General features: G+C 47.8%; 1 protein-coding gene across 3 annotated transcripts in view; it reads right to left on the bottom strand.

Annotated features, from left to right (window-relative positions):
• POLR3D (RNA polymerase III subunit D) overlaps window positions 1-14,705 on the bottom strand; it is a 244,833-nt gene extending 230,128 nt beyond the window's left edge. For 2 of the 3 annotated variants that reach the window (XM_069617751.1, XM_069617753.1), the window contains exon 1: window positions 14,578-14,705. The gene's annotated coding sequence lies outside the window, so the exon portion shown is untranslated. Of the gene's footprint in view, window positions 1-14,224; window positions 14,350-14,577 lie in introns of those variants that run through there. The other variant, XM_069617752.1, reaches the window with a different exon arrangement.
• Between the last annotated feature and the right edge of the window lie 3,285 nt (window positions 14,706-17,990).

Below are 17,990 nucleotides of genomic sequence, written 5' to 3'. Positions count from 1 at the left end.
GGAGGCACAAACGTGCTCTTCCTTACAAAAACCTGGCTATCAGACAACTGTAAAGCCATTGCGAACGAAGCAATACCCGATAATTAATTATAAATTAATACACGCTAACAGAGAAAACGAAGGAGGCAGAATCGCTATTATACACAAAGAACATGCCCGAGCATCTCGAATCATCACAACCAACGCAGAAGACTATGAATCCCTCATCAAGATAGAACTCAACAACCAATCCAACATAGTATTCCTCCTGATTTACAGACCACCTTCTTACAACCCCAACTTTGAAACAAAACTAGCCGACGAGGCCGCCATGCCATCAACCTACCACGAAAACCTAGTCATACTGGGAGATCTCAACATATGGTTCGAAAAAAGAAAACCAGCACACAGCAAACTCACTCTGCACACTCCTGGAAACCTTGCAGTTCAAGCAAATAGCAAATGGATCCACCCACGATGCCAGACATACCCTGGATGCAATTTTCTGCAGGGAAGAACTAGTCGCAGCTGCGCCACCTACACCAATGGTGTGGAGTGACCACTTCTTGATACCATTCTACATTACACCCCAAACCTGCCTAGCGGCCAGGAAGGAACTATTCCACATCAGCAAGAAAAGAATCTGGAAGAACTTGGACCTAGAGGCCCTAACAAACCTTCTAGACGCAACCGTCCCAAGCGAAAGAGATCCCACTGATACAAACAAAGATACAACAGAAAACACACTCAATAATTGGATCACCAAGGCCCTTGACCAATTGGAACCAGCTAAAACCTTCAAAGCAACACCCAAAAAACTGGCAGCAAAATGGTTTACAGAAGAACTGAAAAAACTCCACAAAAACAACTACAAAATGGGAACAAAATGGAGAGATCAATACACCAGATAAGACAAAATAAAATAGCAAAGACAACTCAAACTGTACAAAGCAATAGTCCTCAAAGCTCTACTACACCACAAGAATAGAAACAATCCACAGAAAGAACTCTTCAAAATCAGAGATAAAAAAAAACCTCTTCCTGCAAAATTCCATCAACCCTACACTAACACTTTGTGACAAAATCACCAACCATCTGAGAGCAAAACTAGACACAATACAGGAGACCATCAACCTAGCCGGGGAAAATACAACCGTGACCACTGGACCACAGACACTGGACGAAACACAGAATACAGCAAAACTCATCTGCCTAGAACCAATCACAAAGGAAACTTCCGCCACAATGATCAAGGACACCAACCTTGCAGGATCTCCAAGGGACTCCTGCCCCCCGGACGTCTTCAAAGGAATCCTCAACCACAGAACTCCAGAGACACGCTTGCGGAACCTAATGAATCTATCAATCAAAAGAGGAATAGTACGGTCCTCCTTTTAATCAGCATACATCAAAGCACTGATAAAAAAAAGGTCTGAAAGCGCAGAAGACCCAAGCAACTACAGACCGATATCCAACCTGCCCTACCCAGCGAAGATCCTGGAGAACCAAGTATACAAAATCCATCTTAAACACGCCGAAAAACAAACGGAATACTCGACCAATCACAAGTTGGCTTCAGACCGGTGAGAGTAAGAGAATCAGCATTTCTATCGATATGGGACAACCTGAAAATAAACGCAGACGACGACACCAATCGGCCCTCCTTCTATTGGACATATCAGCGGCTTTCGACACAACCAGCAATGCAACACTAATAAAAAGACTGATGGAATGTGGCATACAGGAATCCTCACCAAAGTGGCTTACCTCATTCCTAACAAACCGAATCGAAAGAACTTACCTACCACCGGTCACCTCAAACACCAAAAATATATCCTGCACGGTTCCAGCCTCTACCCACTTTTCAACATCTACATGTGCCCACTGATGAAAATCATTTGATCCCACGAAATTACCGCCTACAACTACGCAGATGACATAACTGATTGTGAAAACAAAAAGAACAAAGGGACAAAATAACAACCTCAACAACCGCCTCACAGACGTATACAAGTGGATGACAACGAGCAACCTCAAACTGAACCCGGCAAAAACTGAAATAATGTTCTCATCCACAGGAATCGACAGAGGGAACCCACAACTGGACTGGCCAATCGGCATGGGAACACAATCAGAGACTACCAATGTAGTAAACAACCCAGGAATACTCATGGACTACAGACTATCACTGGAACCGCAAGTCAACGCAATCGCCCAAAAATGCTTCTTCCTCCTACAACTACTCAGAGGACTACTCACTACCTCTCCTTCCCCCACAGAACCCTCACAATCATATCCCTGATACTCACAGGAATTATCTACGCAAACAGCTTATACCCAGGAATGCCAGAAAGACTCACCAAGAAACCCCAACGGGTGCAATATACAGCAGCAAGGACCCTACTAAGACTAAACAGAAGAGACCACATCACTCCAGCGCTGAAAAGCCTACACTGGTTACCAGTAAAAAAAGAAACAAAAACGTTCCCAATTAGGGAACTCACGTCCCCTGCACACTTTCAATGTCTGGAAAACCGGACCAACAGTTAGATTATATGGTTTACAACATTTCCAATGAACTCTAGAGAAAGGAGTAAACTTTTAGCATGAAGCAATATTTGAGGAGGTCAATTGAAGAAAATCAGATTCAGTCAAATTAGGTCACAAGAACCGAAGTTCATGTTTATTCTTGATGTTGAGATTGTAGCAGGCCCAAGACCAGTAAAAAGCACATCAGTTTCAAAGCACTCTCCCTCGCCCACAAACCTTGCACAGACAAGGATCGGAATTCCTCCAACACTAGATTAGCCGTTATCGCCCAGGAAGGGAACTAAGATCCAGCAACGACCTACAAATAGAGGCAAAGCACTACAAAAAAAAAAGGAAATTGGGCGGAACAGCATTCTCACGTCGAATTGCTAACACCTGGAACAACATGCCCAAAGTAATTAGAACCACAGAAAACCACCTCACCTTCAGGAACCTGCTCAAAACCTGGCTATTCAGCAGACAATGACCACCTACAAGGGACACCAGCAACAACAACACTGCAGACAAACAACTAGAGAGGAGACGAGAGGGGCCAAAGAACCACAAACCAGAACCTGGCAAGATAACATCAAGCGGCATCCAAAGGGTCGCCCTAAAGAGAGAGACCACAACGAACTGATCGACTTTACTAACCCTCTTCCCTTCCTTCTCCTCCTACATAACTGACGCCTCTACACCAGATCATGGACTAGCCACACTCAAACATACAGAGAACCAATACTATGCCGCCATCCAGAGTGAACCACCACGTAGCCCAATACCATCTAAAATGCAACACACAAAGATGCCGAACTACCTTACAGCTACGACCACCAGTGACTCTGAATCACTTATGGACACTATCTAACCAGTGCACACGACCAACCCATCATAATCACACAATACTAACACCAACACAAAACACTACCACACACCGAGGCATACAATCGTACCCATACGGTTACACTGCACGAGGCCGCTCACAAATGACCACATGCAAAACAACACTCACAGATGCCAGTTGCTCCTATCCTCTCACTATTTTCCGCACTATCCCATCAATCCCCATTTTTTGCAGAGCCACGCGAGTGCCTGGAGACTGCCCCTGGGTGGTAGCGGTGTGCGGTACAAATCAATTCAACATAACATAACATAATGCCAGTAATTATACTATAAGAAAACATGCCCACCATGGCTCTGCCACACGCTCGTGTTGACTTTGCGCTTAAAATGCCTTGTCACAACAAGAAAACATGTCCAAACTGGCTGCACAATGTGATGCGTAATAATGCTCATCATGTTTGCTTTACCCTTAATGCCCAGTGAAAAAGCCACGCCACAGTAAGAAATGGCTTGACTGGCTGCCCTAAATGCCAGTCTAGGCACTAATAACACTTATCATGCTTGCTTCATCATAGAATCCCAGTAAAAAAAGATGTCATGCCACAGCAAAGAATGGCTAGACTGGGTGCCCCAAAATGCCAGTGCAGCACATAAAAAGCACATACCCTTTATAAAAAATAAAAATAAAAAAAAATAAAGAACAGAAAAATGCTTTTTGTACTGCCATCTATGATGGCTACACATTAAAAAGTGCATCGTGATTGGGATTCCAAGATGGCTGCCGAGGGGAGAGCAGCATGATCGTGGAGCTCTCACCCCCGGGGCCAAAGGCAATAAAGATTAAGAGCCTTCCCCAGGTGGGGATTTAATCGATGTAGGCTGCAGTGGTGGAGTGTAGCAGCCCAGATCGCTGGGGGTCTTCGGCAGAGGTGGGTGTGTAGCCTTTGTCTCTGCAGTGTCTGAGGTGCGGAGGCACTGCGCCCGTCGCCGGTGCAGCCCAAGCTGAGAGACACGCTCACAAACCGCGAGCAAGAAGAACCACTCGGGTATACCCGGGGCGGTCGAGGACCCAGTGTGTCTGCGAGGCAGGATGGCGGAAAGCAACAGCTGTCCGACGGTGGACGCCAGAGGAGCCCGTCAGGAAGGAGCTGCCTGCGATATTGGAGGCCCACTGGGGCTGGATTCATGGAGCGGGGGCTCCCCTGCTGCCCAGCACCAGCACCAGCGGGAAGATTGAGGGGGGACCGAGCCGCCCCACGCCAGTAAAGCAGCATCTCAGAGGGATCAGGAGGATCCTGTAGCCCACTGCGCGAGCTGCGTAGTGAAGAAGAGCACCCGGAGCGGCCAAGAGGCCCGAGAGGGGCCGCACAGCGAAAGTCAAGAGGCAGGAATGCAGTGATCCTGAGGGGCTTGATTCCTCCCCAGCCCCCTCTTGGGGTAGAACCATCACAGGTCAGTGTGCGCACTGGCCCAAGGAAAGGGTGCAAGCAGGTATATGCTGGCCAGTGCAGGCAGTGATCAGCAGCTTTGAGCAGTGTGACAGTGAGGAGCCCTGCCCAAGCTTTACAGCCAGCACATTGCAGAGAAGACCAGGGGAGGCCCTGTGGTGTTAAAGTCGGAGTCCCACTTCAGGTAAATTTTGGATTTTGGAGCTGCATATAGTGCCTCAGCCAGCGCCCCCCTATCCAGAAGCACAGCTATGGAGGCAAGGGAGCAAGAGGCGCACCACGCATAGGAAACAGTGGCCGGTGGGGCTCTGGTCTCCCCAGGCCAATCCAGAAGCCGAATAGAGGGCTAAAGAGTTCATCTACACCTGTGGTGGGCAAGGAAGAATAAGGGAGAGGTCATTTGGTCAGGCTCAGGGCAGAGTGATCCTGGCACCAAGGCCAGGAGGAGGGTCATTTGAAACCTGAGGAGGAAGACAAACAGTGGCTCATCTGCGCACAGTTAGAGGGCGGACACACAAATAGGTGGAGGGAGGAGGTTCCTTTGCCCTGAAAAAGTGGCCAGAAGAGGTCCGAAGGGTGCGACATGATATCAGGGAGAAGAGGAGGGGGCAGGGCTCCCCATCAGACCTGCCTATGCATTATGTCCAAAAACAAGGGGAAGGACATGCAAGCTGTGCCCCCAACTAAGTGAAGAAATCACAGGAGGGCATTCTGCAGAGACCCTGGCACAGAGGCAGTGAGGTACTGGCTGGAGGAGATGCTGGCATGCACTACAAAAGATGGTCACCCAGGAGATCCTTTCCCAATGCTTTCAGGATTTTGGGGACAGGATAGCGAACACCATTCAATCGCAGTTGAGCATGATGTGAGCGGAACTGTCCCAATCGTTGGCAGAGGTGAAGGGGGACCTAACGAAACTAGAGGAGCGAACCGATGCAGCAGAGAGCGCCATACAAGAGGTTGCAGAGGACACATGGAAGATGAACGAGCTGGTAGAGAAATTAGCAAGGGTCACGCAGAACCTCAAGACCCAGGGCGAAGACCTTGAAAACCGCATGAGAAGATGTAACTTCAGAATAAAGGGCCTCGCTGAGGCAGTGGAGGACAAGGATATACGCACGTTGGCGCAACAAATGTTCGCGGACCTGCTGGAGGTGGAAGACTGGTCAGGATAGAGCTGGACCGCATACACAGAGTGGGGTCAAAGAGGGAAGAGTCAGGGGCCAGACCCAGAGATGTAGTGGTAGCCCTACATGAGTACGGGCAGAAGGAGAAGGTGCTGGCGGCTGCCAGGAGGGCCAGATCAATCAGCAACAATGGCTTGGAACTTAAGCTATTCCAGGATCTAGCCCAGACCACCCCAGTGTAGCATAGGATGATGGGCTGGTGGTGCGAACCCTAATACGAGCAAACATATGCTATAAATGGACCTTTCCCTTTGGACTACTGTTCGAATGGGAAGGGAAACAGCATTGGGGCACCGCCTGTGAGTAAGGTACGAGGGTACTGAAGATTGAGGACGAAGGGTCATCAAGGCAAGAACAAAGACCAGCGAGAGAACTGCTCAAGAGGTAAATGTGAGAGTGGACGAAGTTTTCGACAAGGGGCTAAAATAAACGGGGCCTAAGGGGACAGGTTTAACCCCCCCCCGATGAGGGTGCAGGAGTGGAAGGTGCCCACACACCCATCGACAAAGGAGCGACACGCTGAGGGAAAAAGGGGGTTCCAAGAAGGAATGTTGTAGCCCACCTGCGGGAGGTAGTTGGGGCAAAGCTACCAGGGGGAGGTGGGTGGTACAGGATGTCTTGATCTACATGGGTCTAGAGGGACCCGTACATATTTACTCTGGGTTGTTACAAGGGCTCAATTGCAGAGATGATGGGTTGTGGGGGAGCTAGAGGCTGGTTGAGCCCACCCAGAGGGAGGCTGAAGGGGAAGGGGGGAGGAGATCCCAGCGGCAGCCACTAATCATTAGTGCGAGCCGCACGGTAAGACGAACATGGGAAAGAGGGAAGTGCTTTGGGTGACCTCCTTAAACGTCAGGGGGCTCAATTCCCCGGTTAAGAGAAGGAAGGTGGAACAATTCTTGGGGTGGGGGAAATCAGGAATTGTAGCCCTCCAAGAGACACACGTTCGGAGGCAAGACAGGTATAAGCTGAAAATCAAGGGGTGGTGTTAATCGCTATGTGGGACATCCCAGGCTTCCAGGTCATAGCTACAGAGGGGGACACATAGGGTAGGTATCTGGTGGCCTCTTTCCAATGGGGGAGGGGACATATACAGTGGCAGCAATCTTTGCCCCCAATACGGGGCAAGATGGGTTCTTGCGGGCACCACTGACCAAATTGGAGACTTTTGCCAAAGGGCAGATAATATTGGTAGGTGACTTTAATCCGGCATCGACCCAACAGAAGACAGGAGCGCAAGGGTGTTCCACAACCAGGTGGCGCCATCTGCCTGCTTGAACGCACACATGAACCAATTGGTGTTGGTAGATGGCTGGAGGGAACTGAGGGAGGGTGGGGGGGGGAAGAGAGGCTACACATTTTATTCACACGTTCATAGATCCTTCTCAAGGATAGATTAATCCTGGATTTTGAGGTCACTATTGGGTAGGGTTGCAGGGATAGAGCTAGGAGTAATCGCCCCGTCAGACCATGCGCCCATAACGATTACCTTATATATGGGGCAGAACGAACCAGGCCTATGGCGGTGGAAGTTCCCTAGCCACATCCTAAAGAGGACATAAAGAATACAATCTTGGATTACTTTGCGATCAACGCAACAGAGGGTGTACGCGACCAGGTGGTGTGGGATGCGTTTAAGGCTACATTGAGGGGGGGAGCTCATTGCGATTAAGTGCCGGAGGAACAAACAACTAGGTCTCTTAAAGGAGGAATTGGAAGCTAAACTTAAACAAATAATGGCTAAAGTGGCAAATAACGCGGGGAGTACGTTGCAAAGGGAATATCGGCTGATTAGGGGGCAATTAGATGTTTTGCAGAGTAGAGGTGCAGAGCATTCATTGCTGTACCTCCAACAGAGGTATTATGTCAAAGCAATAAGGCGGATCGCCTATTAGGGAGGTTGATTAGGAAAAAAGAAGCATCGAGGACAATCCTTAAAAATAAAGGCAGGGGGGCAAGAAAGCAATGCTCTGCCTGACATAATTTCAGTCTTCACTGAATATTATTAATTCATGTACACATCAGATTCCCCTGAGGGAGCCCAACGGGAATACCTGTCCGGGGCCCTCTCCCTGAGATCACTCCTCAAGAACGGGAAGAACTTGAGGGAGACATTAGTCCTGAAGAGGTAAGGGCGGCTATCAGGAAAGGCCATCAGGAAAGGCCCCGGACACGGATGGCTTTCCAGCGTGTTTCTACAAAACCTTTAGAGAGGCACGGATACTGCGCTTAGTCCAGCTCTTCAACTCTTTTGGCAGTGGGGGGCAAGGTGTATCACCCACACAATGGAAGAAGCCAAGCTTGTGCTGCTCCCAAAGCCGGGTAAGGATGTCACTCTATGCGGTTCGTACCGGCCGATTGTCCCCATTAATCTAGACACAAAGATCTACACCAATGTTCTGGCGTCACGCCTGGGTAAGCTCCTCCCCAAACTCATTGAGGATTTATTAGCTATAGGCAGACCTCGGCTAACATTTGGCGGGTCTGTCATCTGATTGAAAAAGTAAATATATCTAGAACCCCTGGACTTATACTAGCGTTGGATGCCGAGAAGGCATTCGACGGGGTCGAATAGCCATTAATCTTCCATACCATGGAAGTTATGGGATTCGGTTCTAAATTCAAACTCCCTCCTTGCGCCTGGCAATCAACAGGCAACTTTCAAAGAGGATCACGGTCTCAAAAGGCACTAAGCAGGGTTATCCGCTCTCCCCGCTCTTATAGACCATCCACCTGGAGCCACTCTTGGCCAGCATTAGGGCCTCCACAGATATTAGGGAATTCCCTTTGGGGGTGAGGAGCGCAGAGTCAGAGCATTTGCTGATGACATGCTCCTCTTGATCATAGAACAAGAAACCTCATTTCCAGGGATCTCGCAGGAACTTCTTCTCTTTGGGGAGGTATGTCAGGAAATCAGGAACTAGGTGCTCCTCCTCAAAGGATTTCCATTACACTAAACGTTCATACTCCAGATCATGTAAACCTTTGGCTCGCCCAGGCGCTGCTAAACCCATTTCGCCTAACCGGTACCTAAACGCACTGCTTACCCACGTTTCCAGTCATTCAGACAGCGCTGGGGGCTGTCATGGAAACGTTGGTTGCCAGGTTACCTACGTGCTAAGCTACGGCGTTCACAGGGTCCTGTCGAACGATCACGTGGCGTTCTATAAAGCTCCGCCCATGACAACAGAACGCTGCTTCTGATTCTCATTTGGAGCTCTTTTTCTATCACCGATTTATTGCTCATGTGTTTTTGACCCCTTTTTTCTGCTGACCAGATTGTTTGTATTACCCTTGGCTTCGTTGAATTCTATGATACTTTGTTTACCTTGACCTCGGAACGCTACAACCACGCTGCATTTTCTCTACGTTTTGTTGTGTATTGACTTGGAACTTTGCCTAACAGTGGATTTTCGCATACTGCTTCAGACATCCACGTTTCCCGGCTCGTTGCTAATTCACTGAACTTTGTTTCATCACAAACCTTTCTACGCTGGATGGGAACTGAACCTGGGATTTTTCATTAACAGTTGTGTGTGGACTAGAGACTTCCTTACACACATTAGGCGTCCGTGTGCCGGCAGGGACAGGTTCATTAGGTTGGATTGTCTCCTGCTCTGGATTACTACTTCACGGACCATTGGTTTTCTTCAGACTGCATCTCATCACATCATTCGTTTCCTTGACAAAGAGGGTAAGATCGTGGGCTATATTATTTGCAATACCATACTCTACTGCATTTATCTAAGGTTCCTCTCCTGTGGTTAACTTTTACTACAGGATTGCGCCCCGACATTGCCTGAAACACCATATCCTGAGGTTTTCCCATTACGTGAGTTTTAGGGAATTACCTATTGTCTATCCTATATACCAGTAATCGGATACTGTCTTCCTTTTTGTGCAGCCAGCTGTGTTCCGGGGCATATTCCTTCTTCCAGGCAATTTCCCTCCCAAACAGTCCATTGGTACTTTTGGGAGTTACATTGTCGGGAAGAATTCTACGGCTACACTACGCGCTCACCGGGCAACTGACTTGTAAAACCAGGTCTCATTTGGGAGATTCTTTACAAGGTGGCAGGGTTAAAAATAAATGCCCACAAGTCAGAGTTATGGTTCAGGAATTGTGGCGTATAGTACCCTATATATAGGCAGAAACTGGCATTAGATATTTTGGGGTCCAGATTACTGGTTCTCTGTGCGCCTTTAGCAGAAAAGCTGTACCAGCTGCTGGCGGGATGGGTGCCCTCATCAATATCCTCGATGGGGATGATAAATGCCCTTAAAATTGAAATTTTGCCAAAAATCCTGTACTATTCACGGTCCTGCCAGTGTGGGTTCCCCAAGGTTTCTTCAGGACCCTTCAAAAACATGTGGGGTCATTTATTTGGAACCGCAAGAGACCCAGGATAGCTATGCAGATACTAATGTCTCCCAGAAGCAAGGGAGGACTGTTGAGTGCCAAACTTCTGCCTCCATTTCCTTGCGGCTCAAATCACAGTGATCCGGGATTGGTTCAGGGACGATCGCGGGAATGTCTGGTGTTGAATGGACAAAGCGGTGGTGTGTTCGCCGCTGGGCGAGGTGTTGTGGCAACCCAAGGGTTATAGACCTGCAAACATGTACCGTAGCAGGATAGGGGCCCTGGTGGGAGACTCATGGGATGAGCTGGTGCAGAGGGTGAACTACCACCTTCCCCTCTTTGCTTACGTTGCTGTTTAGGATTCCCCAGTTGACACTGTGTATGGAAAGGGGTGCCTAAAAGGGTGGGAGGCGGCAGGGTGCTGCAAACTACGTGGCATGTTCTCTGGTCAGGACAATAAATCCTTTGCACAGTGCAAGCAGAACTTTGGGCTAGATGAGGGGGCGAGGCATCGCTTCTCTCAACTGAGGCACTGGCTTACGTAACCCAATGGTCAGGTCAGCGGCCACCAGGGAACTCACGCCCTTTGAACAGCTCGTAACGATGGACACAGGGACAGGCATTTGGTAGGAGCGTTATATGGGATTATAGCAGAAGGGGCAAGGAGCCAGGCATGGCACTATATGGAGCAGGAAACTGCAGTGGGGCAGCCGCTGGAGGGGGAACTTTGGACTCAGTTATGGGCAGAAATCCCCAAGCTCACGCAGCCCATCCAGATTCAGGAGGTGTGGGTTAAGGTAATGGTCCAATGCCATCTCACCCCAGAAAAACTACATTAATTCTACCCAACTGCATCAGCGCTCTGCTGGAGGGGATGTGGGGATCTGGGATTGTGGAAACATATCTGGTGGGAATGCCCAGTCATACAGCCTTATTAGGACATGATCCGTGCAGCAATGAATAGTATTGTTAGGAGTCAGATGCCGGACAACATAGGGATGGCCATCCTGGGAAAGGACGGGGTTCTGGAAAATCTGCCCTCAAAAGCTCAAAGAAAGACATACGTCATCCTGATAGTGGCGGCAATGCTTGTGATGGCACACAAATATAAACAAAGAGCTACCCCCCAAAACACAAATGGGTTAGTAAAATCTGGAACTGTGTGGCACTGGAGTAGGTGACCTATTCGATTCAAGGGGATCACCAAAGGTTTCTCTCAGACTGGGACATTGTCCTGCATCACACGCAGCGGGACTAGCGTGTTGCATGGTGCCCGAGGAAAATGATATTGCTGGGGCTAGTGCGAGTACTCGCACCACTTGGGGAGGGCGCCTTCACAGGAACCTGGGAAGAGATATGACTGAGGTTTCAAGGGGATGTGAGGACTATGAGGGCGGTGGGGTTCTCAAACGGTGCAAAGGCCCATACAACGGCTGGCAAGAGAGCTGGCCACTCACAGAAATTTGGGACTGGGAGTCATCTACAGAGCCTATGGACCCAGGGTACGGGGTGCAGGACAGGGTGCGTTGTTGGTTACATGTGTTGGGATCAAGGGGGGTTGAGGGGAGAAGGTGCGGGCGAGAAGGGATGGGGGGTTACACATGTGTTCTTACTGTTGAAAACGCCAATAAAATACAAAAAATGCATTGACACTGTTGTACCCACACCAGCCAAAATCAGCTCCCTGGCCCAGCACAAACACACCCACAGACACATTCTTTGACTCAACATTCACCTGCTTATTCACACAAAGCATTCACTCACTCATTGGATAAGAGGATCAGAAGCGACCTTCCCATACATTTTATATCCCGCTGCACCTGTTCCAAATAGGCTCAGGGAAATGTTTTTTCCCCCTATGCTTTGAAAAGTGCACCTCTTTTGAAAATCGGGATTTACTTGAAAATGCTCAGAACCCCCTTTCCACCATCTGTCTTGCGCAGTTGTGCATTTGGTGGGAAAAGAGCACTTCAATGTGCACAACTATGATGCATTTGTATTTATATTTAATGCACACATTTAAATGTCCTTTGTGCTCAGGTCACCACCTTTTTGGCATAAATGAAGTGAATGAGCATTCCAAAAGTTGCATCAAACACGTTTTGAAAATCGTAGCACAATGGTTTATCCCTACTCATCACTTATTAATGCTGTACGTTAATTTCAGAGAGTGTGGTTCGAGGTGTCAGAGAGGAATTGGGAATGAGAAAGGACACACGAGAAGGAAAGGGTTGCATGGGGTTTGTACCGTTTCTGCAGTCATTAACCCCAGATTTGCCCATGAGCAGGTACTGTGTTAAGTACCACTAGCTCCAGAGCAGATAATGTGACTGGAATCGTTCGTACTGTGCATGCCATCATTCAGGTATTCTGTCATATGTAACGGATTAGCAGGTATTGTATCAAACGTCATTAGTTCCAGGGTGGGTACTGTGTCTGTAATCGGTATCCCAGATCCGGTGCTGTGTCTGTAATGATTTGTTGTCATAGGCCATGCATTGCCAGATGTAGCTGATGAGCAGGTGCGTACTGTATCGGAAGTCATTAGCTCCAGAGCAGGTATTGTGTCTGCAATCATTCGCTCCAGCCACAGAATGTGATGGACCTTTACCATTAGCTATGGTGACCAGAAGTCCCGGGTTTGGTACCTCTTTTCCCCCATCCCGAGAGTGTTTATGTTTTAAAAACCCTGTCCCGGTTTTGGGTAAGTGAGGGTGACAGTCACATTTTTTTTTATACAAACAATTAACTATATAAACGGTATTAGATGTTAAGAATGTCATCTTAGAATGGGTTTGAACCACCAACGTTCCAGGTACAAGCCTTATGCATTAACTGCTTGCACCACAGAGACAGGCTGAGAGGAAAGTACATAGCAAGATGTTTATTGTCAAACAGAGCAAAAGCACAGTTGTTATTAATATTTAAATGTTTTTAGTGTGTTATAGTTGAGATGCTTAACATTTTGACACTATATACCAATAACAGTCATGTTCATTGTACAAATATAATTCAGTCAGTATCATGCTTAGCATTTACGTGCTTTTATCAACACTCAAAGCTGCAGAATTTGCATGCATATACTATGGGAATGGGGGGGGTCCTTCTTTTATGTTTTTGACTGTCCCGGTTTTTTTGTCTTGAAAATCTGGTCACCCTACCATTAGCGCTAGAGAAGGTAGCCTCTGCTGATATTCATCAGGGTATTGTTTCTGTGTGTAGAGGAGGGCCTGGGGGGGCGCCCCCCCTCTGAAATCTTGACCCTTACCTAAGGTGAGCAGGGACCGTGTTCTCTGTTTGTGGTGTTATTTGTGACACTCATTAAGGCAAATGTCTGCATATCACACAGCAAATACTCTCCTTTTGTCTCAAAGCTAGCAGTGATCTTGGTATGTATTCTGGCATTGGTATGAACATGGGCAGGAGTCACTTCTCAGGTGTTCCTGCCCTGCTTCTGCTCAGGACCTCCCTAGTGTGCAGAGCAGCTTGCAGCCCCTCCCATCAGAATGTAGCTCACGAAACTGCTAATGGTGGGCCATTAGTCACTGAATGGTTTCGTGCCTGCATTTTGATGGGAGGGGAGGTTCAGTGGGGTGTGGGTAGTTGGTGTGCACAAAAGCCTCTCTGAAGGAGTGTTGTGACATCACACATTACCTTTCACAGGCGGTAACACACTTTTGTCTGTGGTCCCCTCCTAAATGTGATTCCTAGAGACGCCACTGATTAGATCTAGAACAATGTGCCTGCAGTTATTACCCACAGAGGGGTCATTCGACCCAGAGAAAGTACCGGATCTGTCCTGGGAAATCGTTACTTTCAGAGTAGTCTCTGGAATTGGAGACAGTACACGTCTGCAATCATTATATATTTTCACTCACCGCAGACCAATGCCTTTGTAGTATCTGCAGATACTACGTCTGAACGCATTCCAGAGGCTGAACTGTACCGTAAACGAGCTTCGGAGCAGCCACTGTGCCTACAATACCAACAACAGGCTGTCCTGTGTAATTTCAAAAGCAGATGTTTATAAAGTCACGTGCTTACAATGTTTAATTTCAACATGTGATAACTGCAATACAACGAATTACAGATTCAGCTGCAGCCTCTTACTTAAACATACATGTGCAGAGGTTGCAACGGGGCTCTTAGCAATATAACAACAAAAAGGAGTGAGAACGATATGATTTAATTGATGCTAAAAGAAATGCATATCAAATTCGCATGCACTCACCTGATGCTGCATGGAAACTGAAAAGGAGTGTTTCGTAAAGGGAAGCCTTGTGTTGCTTTCATTATCATTTGAAACACATATAAAGTCACTAAGAGACCTGAAAGCATTGTGTGTTTCTTTAAATATTTGTCGATATTTTTTAAAATGCCTTTAAGGGATCATGACGTCTTGACGTATTTCTGAAATGCCGTTAAGTCGTCGTGACGTTTTCATATAGGAAGTCTACGTGCCTGGGACGATCATAATGGAGGAAGGAGAACCGTAGTGTACGTCTGAAACGGACCATAGCAACGGCCTGTCTACTCTTCTTCACGTGACTTCCGAAGTCATCAGTGTGATTTTCGTGAGCAATTTTAGTTAGCTGGAAGGCTTCGGCTGCCAGTGCAAGTGGAATCTGCGGTTTGTTGCGGTTACGGTGGGCATTTTATTCGGGATACCAAGAACGTTTCTGCAAGACACCAGATGGAGCGTCCGACTTGTCTTGTCCTTCATCGTAATTTTTCTGAGCCGGTACCGGGAAGGCTCTGGCTGCCAGGCTGCAAGAGCAGCAGCAATCTGTGTTATTGGCTGGCTGACAATACAATTAACTTTTTCTTCGGGATACCGTGACCGTACCTGCAAGACACCAGATTGAGACAGGGAGCAGAAAACTATATTTACTTTAAAATCATGTTCATCTATTCAACGTGAAAGCTATGGCAGGTTAAGAAAAGGAACAGTGGATGGTGGTTTTTAACTGTTGAAAGGGGACTAATATGGTGATTTAATGTTTGATGAGAGTGTGTTTGGGATGGGTGGTTTTAGAGGGGGTTAGCTTGGGGTATATACGTGTGGTACGGGAGAAGCACATGGGCTTCTTGGTGTGGGTCTGCAAGGGGGATGGGGCATCTTGCTATGTGGAAGCAGGATGGGTCATTATGGTATTGGTCTAGAGGGAGTGATGGGGCATTTTGGTGGGGTCTGAATGGTTGGAGATGCTCATGCTGGTGTGCGTCTGGCGGGATGGGCACATTGGTGTGGGTCTGGAGGGAGGGATAGGTGCACATTGGTGTGGGTCTGGAGGGAGGGATAGGTGCACATTGGTGTTGGTCTGGGGGGCGGGATAGGAGCACACTGTGGGTCTGGTGGGCGGGATGGGGGCATCTTGCTGTGTGGATGGTTGGATGGTCGCATCTTGGTGTGCTCTGGAGGGAGTGAATGGAGGCACATTAGTGTGGGTTTGATGGGAGGGATGGGCACATTGGTGTGGGGTTGATGGGACGGGTGGGCACATTGGTGTGTGTCTGGGGGGAGGGATGGAGCATCCTGGGTTGGGTGGGATGGGGCACATTGGCGTGGGTCTGGGGGAGGGATGGGGCACATTGGCGTGAGTCTGGTGGGCGGGATGGGGCATCTTGCTGTGTGGATGGAGGGATGGTGGCATCTTGGTGGGGTCTGCAACTGATGGGGGCACATTTGTGTCGGTCTGTAAAGGGTTGGGGCATCTGTTGGTCTGGAGGGTGGGATGGGGCATCCTGGTGTGGGTGGAATGTGGACATCAGTGTGGGTCTGGAGTGGATGGGGGCACATTGATGTGCGTTTGATGGGAGTGACAGGCACATTGGTCTGGGGAGAGATGTGGGCATATTGGTGTGGGTCTGGAGAATGGTTTGGGTCATCTAGATGTTGGTCTGGAGAGCAGGATGGGGGCATCTTGGTGTGGGTCTGGAGGGAGGGAATGGGGCACTTTGGTGTGTCTTTGCTGGGAGGGATGCGTGACACTGGTCTGTGTGTGGGAGGGATGGGGGCACATTGTGTGTCTGGAGAAGGTATGGTTCATCTAGGTGTGTGTCTGGAGGAGAGGTGGGGGCTTTTTGAATTTGATTTTACATTTTGAACGCGCATATTTCAAAAAGAACCTGACAGCGAACGACAATTGGGCACAGATGATAATATAGTGCTGGTAAAGGACTCCAAAAAGCCAGATGATCAAAACGCTACACAAACAGGTAGGTTTTTAGATGTTCACGAAAGATAGTCCGGAATCCAATTGGCTAAGGTATGATGGCAACAAGTTCCAGGCTCGTGGGCCTGCGACATGTCAACCCAGGTGGTAGTTCGAGAACAGGGAACCACCAACAAGCATTTGTCCTTGGAACGTTTGTATTTTTTTTGGGTACTAGATGAGCAGGAGCTAGGTCGTGAAAACATTTAAAAAACAAACCTCACAGTTTAAATTGTATTCGCTCCTGAATAGGGAACCAATTTAGGCTCCTCCGGAAGCCTGATATTGGATTTTTCCTAGATAATGAAAAGACCAAATCGTACGGCAGAATTGTTTGTTTCCTGAAGCCGTTAAAGTTGACATTTGGGTAGGCCGATCAACAAGGCATTGTAGTAATCCAATTTAATGTTTATAAGAGAACCCACCACCATAGGGCGGTCCCTCTCAGAAATAAGCGGGAGCGGAGGTTTCAAAAGCTCAATCTGATAATAACAAGATTTTATTATCTGATTTACCTGCAAATTGCTGTTCATGCATGATTGCCAAATAACACCAAGATTCTTTATCGTTGGGTGTAATGAGTGGTTTATCAAACATGGTAGGACAAAGTATTGAGTCCATCTAGTTGCATAGTTTCTTCTTGGGACCAAAGACCATAATATCCGTTTTGGATGCATTTAATTGGAGCATATTTTCCTGCATCCAAGTTTGTATTTTCTCAGCGCGTTTCACCATTCATTCATTTGCCACCGCCAACTGTGTAAGCCTTATGTAAATTTGCATGTCATTCGCATAGGAACGATAATACAAATTAAACTGGGCGAAGATATTCAGTAATGGACGTATGTACAGGTTATAAACAATGTTGTAGACAGGGACGAGCCCTGCGGAACTCATCTGATAGGCATAGATTCTGATAGATATGAACATGCTTATACTCGTTGCACACGTCAGACGAAAAAGATCTAAACCAATGACCATCTAAGTCCAGACTGTCGTGCATAGCGCAGACGTCGGTTAGAAGAATGTCAAAATCCACTGTATCAAAGGCCACCGACAAATCAAGCATGACCAGCATGCTGATTTCACCTTTGTCGGTAGCTTCGAAGATATCATCCCAAACAATGAGCAAAGCAGTCTCTGTCCCATAACCAGTCCTAAAGCCAGATTGATAAGTCTAAAATATTTTCCTCCAAAAAGGCTTGTAACTGAGATGTAACCACTTTCTCCAGGGTTTTAGCATGCCACAAAAGGCCTGCAATAGGCCGATAGTTGGCCAAAACATTATGGTCCAGAGAAGACTATTTCCACAGTGGAGTTAAAAAAAGAATTTTTGAACTGCACTGGAAGCTAGCCTTCAGCTAAAGATGTGTTAATTAGCTGCTGGATAGGTTTACTAAGTCCATGAGCATGCATCTTAGCCAGATAT

Source organism: Ambystoma mexicanum, chromosome 10 (genome assembly GCF_040938575.1).
Source record: "Ambystoma mexicanum isolate Mex_15411 chromosome 10, UKY_AmexF1_1, whole genome shotgun sequence".
NCBI classification, from domain to species: domain Eukaryota; kingdom Metazoa; phylum Chordata; class Amphibia; order Caudata; family Ambystomatidae; genus Ambystoma; species Ambystoma mexicanum.
The sequence above is the reverse complement of the archived record's forward strand: the minus strand, read 5'-3'. Positions and strand labels throughout refer to the sequence as shown.